This window comes from Schistocerca nitens, chromosome 12 (assembly GCF_023898315.1).
Source record: "Schistocerca nitens isolate TAMUIC-IGC-003100 chromosome 12, iqSchNite1.1, whole genome shotgun sequence".
NCBI lineage: Eukaryota > Metazoa > Arthropoda > Insecta > Orthoptera > Acrididae > Schistocerca > Schistocerca nitens.
The window spans coordinates 171,525,336-171,540,640 of record NC_064625.1 but is presented as its reverse complement, the minus strand read 5'-3'; the positions used below and the strand labels follow the sequence as shown (position 1 = coordinate 171,540,640).

The 15,305-nt window shown below is 46.9% G+C and overlaps 1 protein-coding gene across 7 annotated transcripts in view; it reads left to right on the top strand.

The window, feature by feature from the left end:
- Positions 1–15,305, top strand: part of LOC126214866 (poly(rC)-binding protein 3) — a 524,736-nt gene that overhangs the window by 244,335 nt on the left and 265,096 nt on the right. For all 7 annotated transcript variants that reach the window (XM_049941512.1, XM_049941509.1, XM_049941508.1 and 4 more), the window contains one exon: positions 8,096–8,136. The gene's annotated coding sequence lies outside the window, so the exon portion shown is untranslated. The remainder of the gene's footprint in view (positions 1–8,095; positions 8,137–15,305) is intronic.

The window sequence follows — 15,305 nt, the reverse complement described above, 5'->3', positions numbered from 1 at the left end:
TTCCTTCATCAGACTTACTGCAAGACGTGCGGCAGCATATCAGAACCTTGTGAAACAATGTGGTGTCTGTCGTACCAACAAGAAGAAGGCATTATGCAACTATATTACCACATACTCCTGCATGACCGTGTACTCCAGTGGTATCACAGAAAATTTCTAGTTATCGTGTCCCGGCTCGGCCTCACTTGCTTTGCAATGGGCGAAGGAGCGCCACATTGCATACAAGTGATGGATTGATGCTGGTGCACTAAAGACTTTCATAAGTTTATCAGTGACAGCTAACAGGACCTGCAAATCTCATCTCGAAAAAATACGGCCTTAAAGATAAACGACGCCGTCAACCCGTACTACACAGTCACCTTTTCAGAATAAAATGGTTCCGGTTGTTATACATGTGGCGTTTGCGTTGCACATGTTCTGCGTAGTGTCATCTCCTTGGAGATGGAAATGGGGGTTCGTTTGTCCAAAAAATGTTCGACGGCCGTTCATCGTCCATCTTGATGGGAGCAAGAAATTCCAGAGCGAACGTGTGTCTTGAAACGTCCTGGGAGATTAAAACTGTGTGCCGGACCGAGACTCTAACTCGGGAGCTTTGCCTTTCTGGTACTGGCGGAATTAAAGCTGTGAGAACGGGGCGTGAGTCGTGCTTGGGTAGCTCAGTTGGTAGAGCACTTGTCCGCGAAAGGCAAAGGTCTCGAGTTCGAAACTCGGTCCGGCACACCGTTTTAATCTGCCGGGAAGTTTCATATCAGCGCACACTCCGCTGTAGAGTGAAAATTTCATTGTAGTAATCATTGTCTTGCTGGCAGGCAGGCGGGAAGCAACTCCTGAACGTGGGTGGTTTTGTGTAGATAGCAATGCAGGATGTTTTCTAGGATTTTATGCACCGTGCTCGCAGGCATGTCCAACGTTGGGGCAGTTCTCCGTGCTCTGCATGTACGGGCGCACACCACCGCCCGATCCCTCCTACAGCGCTATGGCCATATCTTCGATCAGCTGCGTTCCTCGCGTGCCACACTGAACTTCAAAAGAACCTGTCTTTTCTAATGTTGTTATCATTTTCTCCAGACCCATACCACACATCGGACCAATGCCTTTCTCCATGTCATTGAGTGTCCGGAACTTACCAGAACTACTGGCACCGTCACCATTCTTGTAGAAGAGCTTTACCAGCAGCGCACGATACTGTATTGGGGTAGTCATGCAGAGTGCGTGAGACGCAAACTAAGGAACAGATGTGTACCCCGCGGCTTTCATTTTCCATATTCTGCCGCTTACAGCGGCATCTAGTGGGGAAAAAGTTCCTTAAATTTTACTGTTATTGTTTTCATAACGTTTCCCATTTCTTCGAAATATTCTGAGCAGTGTTTTATATATATATATATATATATATATATATATATATATATATATATATATATACAGTGTTTTGAAACTGGAACGTATATTTACCCCGTATATCTACGTCTTCAAGATTTCTCCAAGTCGGCGTGACTCTATACTCTGAAAATAACGTCTTCCACAACACTGGAAGAGCACTGAAATTTAGAACTAACGATTCCCCCTGGCTAATCGATGTATCGATAAATTGTAATGCAGTAATAATAATGTAGGCTACGAAAATTAATTGAAATGTGTACCAGCGCCAGGACTCGAACTTCGATCTTCTGCTTACTAGGTAGATTCGCTATCTGTTACACCACATATATCACGGCTGCACGGTCTAGCCTTGTACTTCTCCCTCTTCGACACATAGTGCAACTCTCACTTCAGCCCATTACTATTCCCCTTCTATACTCGCATGAGTATTGCCAGTACCACGTTGGTACTTTTAGCACTGCAGTATTGTACATATGGTACAAGGCGGTTATGTTATCCCATTGCTGTTGTAAGTCTTGGCAGTGAAGTGGCGCGCATTTGTCATTCGGATTTATGGAATCAGTGCACTAAGATGGAGACGTCGCCAGAATGCAGAAAGCAGCTATCGTGTTCGAAGGTGTCCTTAACACCACCGTGACTGAAGTTACGTGATTTGTTGGTATATGACAGCGGACACTGCATCGTTTCTACGAGGAATGGTGTACCATTCGCAGCCTTATTACGCTCACAAGGACAGTGCTCGCATGAAGCTGCTAACCGAAGTGAAAAGAATGTCTCGCCTTGTCAGTGACAATCCGTTTCAAACACGACAGCTGTTTCTACTGTTAGTTAATGCAGTTCCACCTCAACCAGTTTTAGGTGAACATTATGAATGGAACTGCACGTGATGGACATTTGGAGTCGCATACTCCGCAAAACGCAATCGCCCACAGCAGAGCAAAAACGCTCCACATCTTCAGTGGATCAAAGAACACAGAAACCGGAGAGTAGCTGACTGGAGTCATGTAGTGTGGTCCAGAGAGTCGCGATTTTGGCTCTTGCCACATGATGCAAGATAGACTCCGCCGGCAGAATTTAATCCGCATTGTGTGTAGGGTGCAGTTCAGGCCAGAGAGGTGGTTCTGTGATGTTTTGAGGGCATTCCTCTTACGGCAACGGGGATCCACTCATTTTTCGACATTCTCGGTGACCAAGTGTTGCCCGTTCTTAAATATCTTCGCAATGAATATGCTGTAGTCACTAGCATCTTCCAAGATAACAGCCGTGTTCATACAGCTGCACGATTTCGATCTTGGTTTGACTGCCAGTCATGCATCCAATCGCACCCCACTTGCCCTCTAAAGCACCCGGTCTAAATCCCATAGAAAATGTCTGGAACTGCTCGGAACAGCACGTGGAACGTAACTATCAGTAATCGCGCAATTTGGTACTGTAGCTCTACGGAATCTAACCGTCAATGAGTAACTTCAGCTTGATACGTTATACACGAAGAAATTTATTTACTGCCTTGACGATTTGAGGCCATTACTAAAGCTGGAGTCGGTGTTACAGTTTGTTAGCATGGTGTCCAGTAGGAGGGAGAGGGCGGAAGGGGGTACTGATTGGTTTGTCCGGTGCGTTTATGTGCATTGTTTTGTGTCTATATACATTAAAAGTGCAATGCCATTTACTACAACGTGTGAAAAATGTTTCTGGATTTATGTTCGATTGTGCAGTTGTGCAATACCTTTCGATAGATGTCGTTAAGCCCGAAATAGAAATGGGTTCCGTAGTATCTGATGAGAGACACTGTGTCCGATGTTTTATGACTGGTGGTTGAGTATTCGAAACTAGGTACTGGGAGAAAGGAAAACAACGCGAAGGAATATTCAGTTAACACGCAACGCTATTGATGATGAGGAACAATGAAATGAGAAACAAAACGTCAATCGTGAGCAGGACGCACTGGCAAATGATTGCCTAAGTAGCGTAGTGCGCGGTGAACCGCTGCAAGAGCTCAGCTGTGTACGTAAACTACGGTGATGAGCCTGAAAGTGTTGCAGGCACGCGATATGACGAGGAAAGTACACGCCGAGGTGGCAAGAGTCGTGGGGTTCCTCCTAAAGTCGTGCCGGACTCGGTTCTGCCCGGCGTACTGCAGCAACTCGACGTGGCAGGGTGGCAGTCCCCTGCAGAAATAATGAGCGATGCTGCCTCTGTAGCAGTCTGTAATTGAGAACGTGTTGCTGGTGCAAGATTTTGTGCACGAACTCACCTCTCGATTATGCCCCATAAATGTTGGATGGGTTTCGTGTGAAGCGATGTGGTTGGCCAAATTAGTCGCTCGAACTGCCCAGAATGTTTTTCAAACCAGTCGCGAACAGTTGTGGCCTGGTGACGTGGCACATTCTCATCCAAAAAAATTCCATCGGTTTTTGTGAACATGATGTCTACGAATGGCAACAAATGATGTCAAAGTAGCCGAACACCACAAGTGAAGAGGACCCAGTCCACTCGTGTAAACACAGCGCACGCCATTATGGAGCCGCCACCAGCTTGCACAGTGCCTTGTTCACAGCTTGGTAGTATCTGCGCCACACTCGAACCCTACCATCGGCTCTTAACAGCGGAAACCAGGACTCATATGACCAAGCCTCGGTTCTCCAGCGATCTAGGTTCCAACCGATATTGTCATGAGCCCAGGAGATGCTGTGCGGTTTGCTGCCCTAGTCCATTAACGCCAAACTTCGCCTCACTGCCCTAACGGTTAATTTCGTCGTACGTCTCAAATTGATCTCTGCGGTTACTTCGAACAGTGTTGCTCGTCTGCTACCACAGACAGCTGCGCATATGGCTCTGCTCTCGGTCGTTAAGTGACGGCCGTCGCACACGGCGTTGTCTTTTATTCGGAGGTAATGTCAGAAATTTCGTATTCTCGGCACTCTCTTCACACTGTGGATCTGAGAATACTGAATTCCCTAACGATTTGCGAAATGGGTTGTCTCATACGTCTAGCTGCAACTTCCATTCCGCGTTCACAGTCTGTTAATTCCTGTCGTGCGGCATTAATCACGTTGGGAATCTATTCACGTCAATCATCTGAGGGCAAATGACGGCTCCGGCCTTGCACTTGCGTACGCTCTACTATCGCCACCTCTGTCTGTGCATATCGCTACCCCGTGACATTCGTCACATCATTCTATAAGCGGGGCACACACTTTCCAGTCGTGACACGGGCTGCAAACGGGAAATCCACGACTTTGAAGGAAGATTGTTATGGTCTGTGGTCAGGGAACGATTATCTCAGAAACGGCGCACCTGGTCGGCTGTTCTCGTGCTACTGTCGTGAACATGTATGGGAAGCGGTTGGAACTCTGTGAGACAACGAGCAAGCAACATGGTGTCGGACGTCTACACCTCGTCATAGAATGTGGAGGTGGGAGTCTCTTCCGCTCTGTAAAGCAGGGTTGCCAAATACGACGCCGGAGTACGATGTTGGTGCAGGCAAAAGTGTGTCGGAGCACACTGTGCAGCGCACTTTGTCGAACATGGAGCTCCGTAGCAAAAGGCCCCCGTCGGTTCCCATGTTGACCCATCGTTACCGCCAAATGATTGCACTGGCCACAGCATCATCAATATTGGGCGTGGAGCAATGTGGACCTACAGTACTGCCCATTAAAACTGCTACACCAAGAAGAAATGCAGATGATAAACGGGTATTCATTGGACAAATATACTAGAACTGACATGTGATTAAATTTTCACGCAGTTTGGGTGCAAGGATCCTGAGAAATCAGTACCCAGAACAACCACCTCTGGTCGTAATAACGGCCTCGATACGCCTGGGCATTGAGTCAAACAGAGCTTGGATGGCGTGTACAGGTACAGCTGCCCATGCAGCTTCAACACGATACCACAGTTCATCAGGAGTAGTGACTGGGGTATTGTGACGAGCCAGTTGCTCGGCCACCATTGACCAGACGTTTTCAATTGGTGAGAGATCTGTACTGGCCAGAGCAGCAGTCGAACATTTTCTGAATACAGAAAGGCCCGTACAGGATCTGCAACATGCGGTCGTGCATTATCCTGCTGAAATGTAGTTTCGCAGGGATCGAATGAAGGGTAGAGCCACGGGTCGTAACACATCTTAAATGTAACGTCCACTGTTCAAAGTGCGGTCAATGCCAACAAGAGGTTACCGAGACGTGTAACCAATGGCACCCCATATCATCACGCCGGGTGATACGCCAGTATGGCGATGACGAATACAGGCTTCCAATGTGCGTTCACCGCGATGTCGCCAAACACGGATGCGACCATTATGATGCTGTCAACAGAACCTGGATTCATCCTAAAAAATGACGTTTTGCCATTCGTGCACTCAGGTTCGTCGTTGAGTACACCATCGCAGGCGCTCCTGTCTGTGATGCAGCGTCAAGGATAACCGCAGCCATGGTCTCCGAGCTGATAGTCCATGCTGCTGCAAACGTCGTCGAACTGCTCGTGCAGATGGTTGTCGTCTTGCAAACGTCCCCATCTGTTGACTCAGGGATCGAGACGTGGCTGCACGATCCGTTACAGCCGTGCGGATAAGATGCCTGTCATCTCGACCGCTAGTGATACGAGGCCGTTGGGATCCAGCACGGCGTTCCGTATTACCCTCCTGAACCAACCCATTCCATATTCTGCTAACAGTCATTGGATCTCGACCAACGCGAGCAGCAATGTCGCGATACGATAAACCGCAATCGCGATAGGCTACAATCCGATCTTTATCAAAATCGGAAACATGATGGTACGCATTTCTCCTCCTTACACGAGGTATCACAACAACGCTTCACAACGCAACGCCGGTCAACTACTGTTTGTGTATGAGAAATCGGTTGGAAACTTTCCTCATGTCAGCATGTTGTAGGTGTCGCCACCGGCGCCAACCTTGTGTGGATGCTCTGAAAAGCTAATCATTTGCATATCATAGCATCTTCTTCCTGTCGCTTAAATTTCGCGTCTGTAGCACGTCATCTTCGTGGTATAGCAGTTTTAATGGCCACTAGTGTATCACCTGGTGGAATGATGTTTCTTGTTACAACATGCCTATGATCTTTCCGGATACGCCGTCATTCAGACGGACGGCTGTTCGAAACACGTCGCGCACCACGGACGCGTTGTGGCGTGGGGGCATTCGCCTGGCCTCCCTTGTGACGTGTGGTAGTAATCGATGACTGTTAACTACGTGAACATTATTGCGGACCACCTGCTCACTTTCATGCTTGACGGCTTCGTCCAGCACTGTAACTGTCAGTGTCAGTGTCACCAGGCCTGAACCTTGTTACTGTAGTCTGAGGAGTTGTATAATGAATTGATGTCTTGGCCTCCGAATTCGCCTGATCTGAACCTGATGGAACATACATGTGATGCTGTTGGGCGCCATTTTCGCACCCGCAAACCATCGGCCCGTAGTTTACAGAATTTTCCTGAACTGTGTGTAAACATCTGCCGTCTCAACCTCCAGAAACCTACCAAGTAGTTTCTGAATCCACGTCGCGCAGAATTGTTGCTGCATTGTTTTTTAATGATGGACCAACGACGAATAAGCAGGTTGTGGTAACGTTTTTTCATCAGTGTGTTCGGTTTCAGTGGCTCCAGTCGTGGTAAATGACAGGACTGCGCTTACCGCCGCCTTCAAGAAAGCCACAGACTGCTGCTACGGCCCGAGTAATGTGATAGCCGGTGGTTGTTCGTGCCTTTTTCTGTGTAGTGCAGAGGTCGTTTCCCTTACTCTGCCCTCACCGACTCCCTGACAGTTTCAGTTCGAGTGATATTATCATCATCATCTGTCGGTGTTCATTTTCTTGAGTTGCAGTCCTTGTGTGCACACGGAAGATAAAGCGATGATTGGCATTTCTTTACGTTTTAGGTGGAGATTTCCTAAATTTCGTTTAGCACCTCCAAGCATGTTATTTAGTTTTATATGGTACCCTGTCCCGGTACGATTCGAGGTCAAGGGACACTGTCTGAACTGGGAACAATAGAGGCCCTGTCACTCGCTGTCGAAGATGTACGTGGCGCTCTGCGACATTAAATCACGCGCTGATCTCTCTGGGTCAAGTCACTGTACTCTTGTCTTGCACCTTCTATGAAATATTTACACATGACAGGATAGAAGAAAGTAGTCTAGAGGGTAATCTGGGGAATTGCTTTAAAGTGGAAAAAGAAAACTGCACCAAGTGACACTTCCTTCTGAGATGTAATGAAGATGAAGAGACGTCCTGTCCATAGAAGTGACACTACGTCGTGTTTGTTCCAATAAGGGAAAAATATATTGTTTAGTCCAGATTCCAGTACTGCAGTAGTCTGATTCCGGAAACACACAACCTGTAGTGACCACTTCCCATTTGGATCGCTTATGTTCTCTTCTGATATTTCTCAGCGTAAGTGTAAGCATCTTTCAGCCAGGTTAAACTAACGTATGCAGGTATAAGAGTACCGTTTGATCATTGATTTGTGTCGGATGTGTGCACTGTATTCATTGGTTAAATGTTCAACGAGCATCTGTCTGTTTTAGCGACTGTTACGTCGAAAGTTTTACCGTATCTTTAATGTTAAAGCTTTTCTAAGGTTTTGCATCTGACAGTTGGAGACCTGCTGTTATTGGTTATGAATGGAGACTGGAATCTCCGATGATTATACTGAATTAACCCAGAGTAACTCAGTGTTCTGTTCTCTTTTGTTTCAGATCGACAATAAAGCGGTCCGCTACTGTGTTAATGATTTTTGGTAAGTGAGGCTGTATTACTTTCTTCTCCTACCAATTTTTGAATGGGCTGCATGTAGTCTTATTTTAATTCATCTTTCGTTTGTGTCCTTTGTTGCCAGCAAAAATGTTTTCTTTAACCGTAAATTTCGTTTAGCGATAAGAATTTCGAATTATGTATCTTTCATGATTTCATTTAAGAATGTACGTGCAGACTATGGAAATTTTTGTTTGGCATTTAACTAAGAAATAATTTGAACCTGGTTAAGGGAGAGAAAGAAATGTGACGCCACTTTTTTAAGGAACCTTTCCGGCATTCGCCTGACGTGGTGCATGGTAACCAGAGAAGACTTAAATCTGTCTGAAACATCGTGGTAGATTAAAACCGTGTGCCGGAACGAGGCTCGGAACTCGGAAACTCAACCTTTCGCAGACAGGTGCTCTACCGACTGTGCCACCCAAGCACATGGATCACGACTCTTCCTCACGTCTTCCTCGCCAGTACCGCACCTCCTACCTTTTAAACTTCACAGAAGCTCCCGTGCGTACTTGCAAGACTAGCTCACCCTAACTCGCAACACAAGTCTTGGAAGTTACGCAGCAGAGCTTCTATGAAGTTTGTAAAGTGCAAGATAAGATACTGGAGGAAGTAAAGCTGTGACGAAGGGTCGTGAGTCGTGGATGGGTAGCTCAGGCGGTAGAGCGATTGCCCGCAAAAGGCGAAGGTCTAGAGTTCGAGTCTCGTTCCAGCACACAATTTCAGTCTACCGGGAAGTGTCATATCAGTGCACACTCGGCTGCAGACTGAAACTTCAAGACCCAAAGGGTGTCTTCCGGCTGCCGTGTCATCCTCTTCCTTGCGGCGTCATGCGGGTTCAGTATGGAGGCGCACGTGGTCAGTACACTGCTGTGCCGGCCGTTTCTCAGACTTCCCAGACAGTGGAGTCGCCATCAGCGAACCTGTTCATAAAACTAAGAACTACTGTAAGAGAAAAGGCTGCGTTCCTTGGTTTGGGTGAGCAGTCATCCAGACAAGCCCTTTGCAAGTCCTCTTCAGCGTGTTCGTTATCCTGCTTTGATAAATAATGCTAGTGGTCGTGTACTGTATCACTTTGCTCAAGTATGAACATGGCATACTTCCTTAAATACTTGAAGTTTTGAAGATATCACGGATAAAATAGAAGGATCGAAAGGTTATCTACATATTGTACTGCTAGTTGCCTACAGTTCTATGAGTCAGAGAAACGTAGAAGGGTATAAGTAGTTTGAGAGGAAACTGAGAAAGATACGACAAAGGACTTGGAAGATCAGAGAATGGAATGAATAGTTTATTGGAAAGTGACTAAAGATGAACATTAAGAGAAGTAAAGAAAGGCGGGGGGGGGGGGGGGAGAGGACGAGATAATGAAGTGTAGTAAAATTAAATAAGGCGAAGCTGAGGAAGGGGTTACGAAATGAGACGCAGAATATAGAAGTGTTTTACTTTTTGGGCAATAAAATAAGCGACAATGAGGGGAGTGAAGAAGATACTCAATGCAGACTGGAAATAGAAACATAAGCTCCTGTGTAAAGAGAAATTTGTTAACAGCGAACATAAATTTTTGAATATAAATTTGTGAAAGTATTTGGAGTGTGGATTTGTATGGAAAAGTGGACGATAAACAGCTGAGATACAAAGAGAATAGAAGCTTTTGGAATGTGGTGCTACAGAAGAATAATGACAATTAGGTGGGTAGATGACATAAATAATGAGGAGGTACTGAATAGAATTATGGAGATAAGAAATTTGTGGCACAACTAGATGTGGTACTACACCGAGGAATAGTCGATTTGGTGATGGAGGACAGCTTAAAAAAGGGGATGAGCATTTTAGATGGAGACCAAGGCGTGTGACTACGGTCAACAGGTTCAAGTGTGTGTATGTTGCAGAAGTGAAGACAGACCAGCGTGGAGAGCTGCGGCTTTCGGACCGACAAAAACCTCGTCATCAGCAACGCACTTAGTATTGTAGTGAATAGTGTGATTTCCTGATTTTGTGCAGGTGTTCATAAGTACCGGTGCTCAGTGGACGTGCACGGTTGGTTCAGCTCGCGAAGTGATTAACACGGCAGTCATTTCTTGCTTTCGTAGACTTTGACTTTCAGAGGTTCTTCGATTTATGCCCCAGTCTTGTCAAAATCTGTTGCGATTTGTTGTTACGCCGTGGTTCCATAATACATGAAATACCGTGTTGTGGAGCGTGTTTGATCGCATGTGAAACGAAGGCGACAGTTCGTCAAAATTTCTCTATTTTGCAGCGTAACTTGTTATGTAGAACTTGTGTCTTTAAACTCCAGAAACGTAAGTGCGTTATCGTTTGGGAATGTTAATTTTTCAAATGGTTCAAATGGCACTGAGCACTATGGGACTTAACATCGGAGGTCATCAGTCCCCTAGAATTTAGAACTACTTAAACCTAACTAACCTAAGCACATCACACACATCCATGCCCGAGGCAGGATTCGAACCTGCGACCGTAGCAGTCGCGCGGTTCCGGACTGAAGCGCCTAGAAGCGCTCGGCCACAACGGCCGGCATGTTAATTTTGATATGGCGCGAAGAGGAAAGATGTATACAGTTTTTTTCTGTAGCTTTTACTTACCGTATTGCAATCTTATTATCATGCGGTTAGGAGGATAGTACATCTTCAAAAATTATCATACGAAGGTTTCTCGAAATACTTTACTTGCAGTTTGTAAGAGTTGCCACTTCGGCTTCCTTCTCTTCGCTGCGATGGGTGACGTTTCCACAAGTATTTGCGCATCGAGATTACCGAAACGCTAATTGTGAAGCAAAGTGAAATGAGTCGTGCCTGAGACAGAGATATTGTCATCTAATGCGACTAAACTCAGTTTTTTTCTGGTGGCAGACAGCAATGATCCGGTTCTGCAGCCGATATTGCATTCGACCGCTGAAAGTAGCGCAACCACCATTCTCACGTAACAGCTTGATACCAGTATCGATTGACGATTGACGTAACCAAACGAGGCGTGTCTGTTATGTTACGCGCGTGTCATGTCAGTTTAAAATGAAGCACTATTATTTACAGTGTTTGTGTTATTTTGTTCGGGAATGAATTTTAATAAAAGGAGGTCTCCTTCGCTTGTGGGCCGTACTGTAGAGGAGGCATTGTGAACCCAACGTGAGATGAACTGCGCGGGCTAGTGTCGCCTGCGGACATACCGTTCACAATGGCAGTCATCACTTTGAGTGACAGCTACTCATCTGCCTGGCGACGCGGCGCGTTATGAGTGGCATCTCATAAAGAACATTGCTCTACGTTGCAGTCCGTTTATTGTCGTGCTTCAGTGAGGCTCTTCGTCTCTGATCTCCATCGCACACTTTTAGTGCTACCGCCTGCGTTACAGACCTGATTAGTACTGCTACTACTTAGCTGCATATGGGGGACAAAGTAGCCTATAAAGTGCTATAAAATTTCCAGTGAAGGAGATTCGTGCTGGTCGTTATGGCCGAGCGGCTCTAGGGGCTTCAGTCCGGAACCGCGCTGCTGCTACGGTCGCAGGTTCAAATCCTGCCTCGGGCATGGATGTGTGTGATGTCCTTAGGTTGGTTAGGTTTAAGTAGTTCTAAGTCAAGTTGACTGATGACCTCAGATGCTGTCCCATAGTGCTTAGAGCCATTTGAACCATTTTTTAGAAAATTTTGATTTAAAAATTATACAGTGTACGTTAACTTAACATTTTTGTTTAGTAATAATATAGAATTTAAATAAAACTAAAAAGGGACATTGTTGTTAACGAAAACTGAACCAGGGACTCCGGTGTTTACAAAATTTATGCGCCACGCTCTCAGCTACCAGATACTGTGTTACAGGGTCGGAAGTATTTTATACGTGACGACATTCGGAAATCTAATCTTCAAAGGCGTTTACTTCGACTGTCTACGAAGTTTGCGTCGTACTACTTTAGGAAATTGATGTACACGCTCTGATGTTCAAAATCTGTGAATATGAAGAAAACCGTAGAGTAGCCTTACATAAGATGTCCTTGTAGAAGCGTAGTTCGCAAAGTTATTTCGGTAAACACTTGTCAGTTATATTTCTCTTTCAGTTAAGACACTATGATACAAGCCAAAATAAATTTAAAGCGTGTTGCCCAAAGCCGACAATCATAAAGGAAGGAGGAAAGGGAGTAGTTGTGCTCCTTCATTGCAAATGCATCTTTTTTGCCTCCCACCTTCTCCATTCGAGATTTAGTGTAGATTGTATAGAAACAATGGACAGTCGTCGGTACCTTTGAGAGGACACGGAAGGAGCTACGAAGTGTTGAAAGGGGTCGCCGGGTGGGGCAAAATGAGGGGCGGTGAGTTGGCTCGTGAATATTTTATCCGGTTTATTACGGCTTCGGGCTCTGTGTCGAGTCGGAGCGGTGAGCAACGGGTGGGAGGCGGCGGCCGCCGCCTCGCCTTCATTTTGAGCCCCCGCGTGTCCCCGGCTGTGGTGTGGGGCCGCGTTTCGAGGACCGGCGCGAGAGCTAAAGGTCAGCATCTCTTGAAGGAGCGCCCGCAGGGGTGGCGGCCGCGCCTCGCCATTGGAGCGCCGGCGCGGTGACGTCAGAGCGGGGGAGGCGTGGCCTCGCGTGGGGATCTGGTAAAGCCGATTGGCAGGCGCGGCGGTCGGCCGAAGGGACGGCTGGAGGGGGGGGATGAAAGAGGGGGTGGGGGGAGAGAGCGGGCGCGAAGGCCGCGCAGGCGGCGGAGGAGGATTTGTAAACCGTAGGTAAAGGGAGAGTAAGTAATCACTTAGGGCGTGTTGGAAGGGGTGGCGATCGTGGCCGGGCGGGTCGCGGCCTGCCGGGAAAGAGAAATAGGGTTAGCGGGGGATGCGGAAGCGCGGGAGACGCTGAGCGGCTAGAGAGGACTATTTTACGACTCTTTGGCTTCAGTCGGATCCTGGCACTTTGCGAAGATTATTGGAATTTTAAATCTTTGAAGGCGTCAGGGCGTCACTGGCGAGAGTGAAGCGATGGAGTCTGCAGTTGATGGATAGATCTGACTCACGGTCCACCCACCATCTCCTCCTCCTCTCTCCCTCTCTCTCTCTCTCTCTCTCTCTCTCTCTCTCTCTTTCTCTCTCTCTCTCTCTCACTCACGTATCCCGTCGCTCGTTCACGAACGCCCACGACACGACAGGCGATACAGCGAAGTGGCACGATAGCCCTTAAATTTGTACGAACTTCGGCACGGCAACACCGCTCTCATGACCAACGCTTCTGACAGCGTGGTTTTTCGCTGTCTTCGTGATTGCATCATGTCAGACATGAACGTCTCCTACAGTAGCTCGGTTCGCGGAAAGTGTAATAACGCAATAGAGATACAGTTTATGCTTGTGCGAGAGAAACTGCTTGCTATTAAGAACTTACGTAGGTCACTTCTGAGACGTCATTGGTAAGACACCAGTAATGTGCGTCGTTGTCTAGTTTCATTTACATTACGTATTCTTTGACACTTAGCACATCAAACAGCTGCCACGCTAGAGATATGACACTGTTACCGCTGCGGCGATTCAGTATTTGCACGTAGCACCTGACATTTGCGCCGGCGTTGTACCAACAGTTTGACTGTCGCGCGCACAGTGGAGCAACAGCCAATACCTCGGAACCAGATACTCGTAGGGACTCTCCGTAAAACTATACCATTAATACCCCATGTAAACCCGCCACGCCACAACAAAACTGGCCCCGTTGTTGCAGCAGCGCATATTCCAGCAACGGCGCAGTGGATCTGCCCGCCAGCTGGACGCTATGTTGGAACAACGTACAGTGCCTCTGCCGACCACACAAAATTTAGCTTTGGCAGCGAACCGCGAGTGTTTCACGTTGCGCTTGTGAAAAAGTACAGGGCCATTAGAATGATTGAAGCGATTTCATAAATTCACTGTAGCTCCATTCATTGACATATGGTCACGACACACTACAGATACGTAGAAAAACTCATAAAGTTTTGTTCGGCTGAAGCCGCACTTCAGGTTTCTGCCGCCAGTGTGCTCGAGAGCGCAGTGAGACAAAATGGCGACAGGAGCCGAGAAAGCGTATGTCGTGCTTGAAATGCACTCACATCAGTCAGTCATAACAGTGCAACGACACTTCAGCACGAAGTTCAACAAAGATCCACCAACTGCTAACTCCATTCGGCGATGGTATGCGCAGTTTAAAGCTTCTGGATGCCTCTGTAAGGGGAAATCAACGGGTCGGCCTGCAGTGAGCGAAGAAACGGTTGAACGCGTGCGGGCAAGTTTCACGCGTAGCCCGCGGAAGTCGACGAATAAAGCAAGCAGGGAGCTAAACGTACCACAGCCGACGGTTTGGAAAATCTTACGGAAAAGGCTAAAGCAGAAGCCTTACCGTTTACAATTGCTACAAGCCCTGAGACCCAATGACAAAGTCAAACGCTTTGAATTTCCGGCGAGGTTGCAACAGCTCATGGAAAAGGATGCGTTCAGTGCGAAACTTGTTTTCAGTGATGAGGCAAAATTTTTTCTTAATGGTGAAGTGAACACACAATGTGCGAATCTGAGCGGTAGAAGAATCCTCACGCATTCGTGCAGCAAATTCGCAATCACCAAAAGTTAACGTGTTTTGTGCAATCTCACGGTTTAAAGTTTACGGCCCCTTTTTCTTCTGCGAAAAAAACGTTACAGGACACGTGTATCTGGACATGCTGGAAAATTTGCTCATGCCACAACTGGAGACCGACAGCGCCGACTTCATCTTTCAACAGGATGGTGCTCCACCGCACTTCCATCATGATGTTCGGCATTTCTTAAACAGGAGATTGGAAAACCGATGGATCAGTCGTGGTGGAGATCATGATCAGCAATTCATGTCACGGCCTCCACGCTCTCCCGACTTAACGCCATGCGATTTCTTTCTGTGGGGTTATGTGAAAGATTCAGTGTTTAAACCTCCTCTACCAAGAAACGTGCCAGAACTGCGAGCTCGCATCAACGATGCTTTCGAACTCACTGATGGGGACATGCTGCGCCGAGTGTGGGAGGAACTTGATTATCGGCTTGATGTCTGCCGAATCACTAAAGGGGCACATATCGAACATTTGTGAATGCCTAAAAAAACTTTTTGAGTTTTTGTATGTGTGTGCAAAGCATCGTGAAAATATCTCAAATAATAAAGTTATTG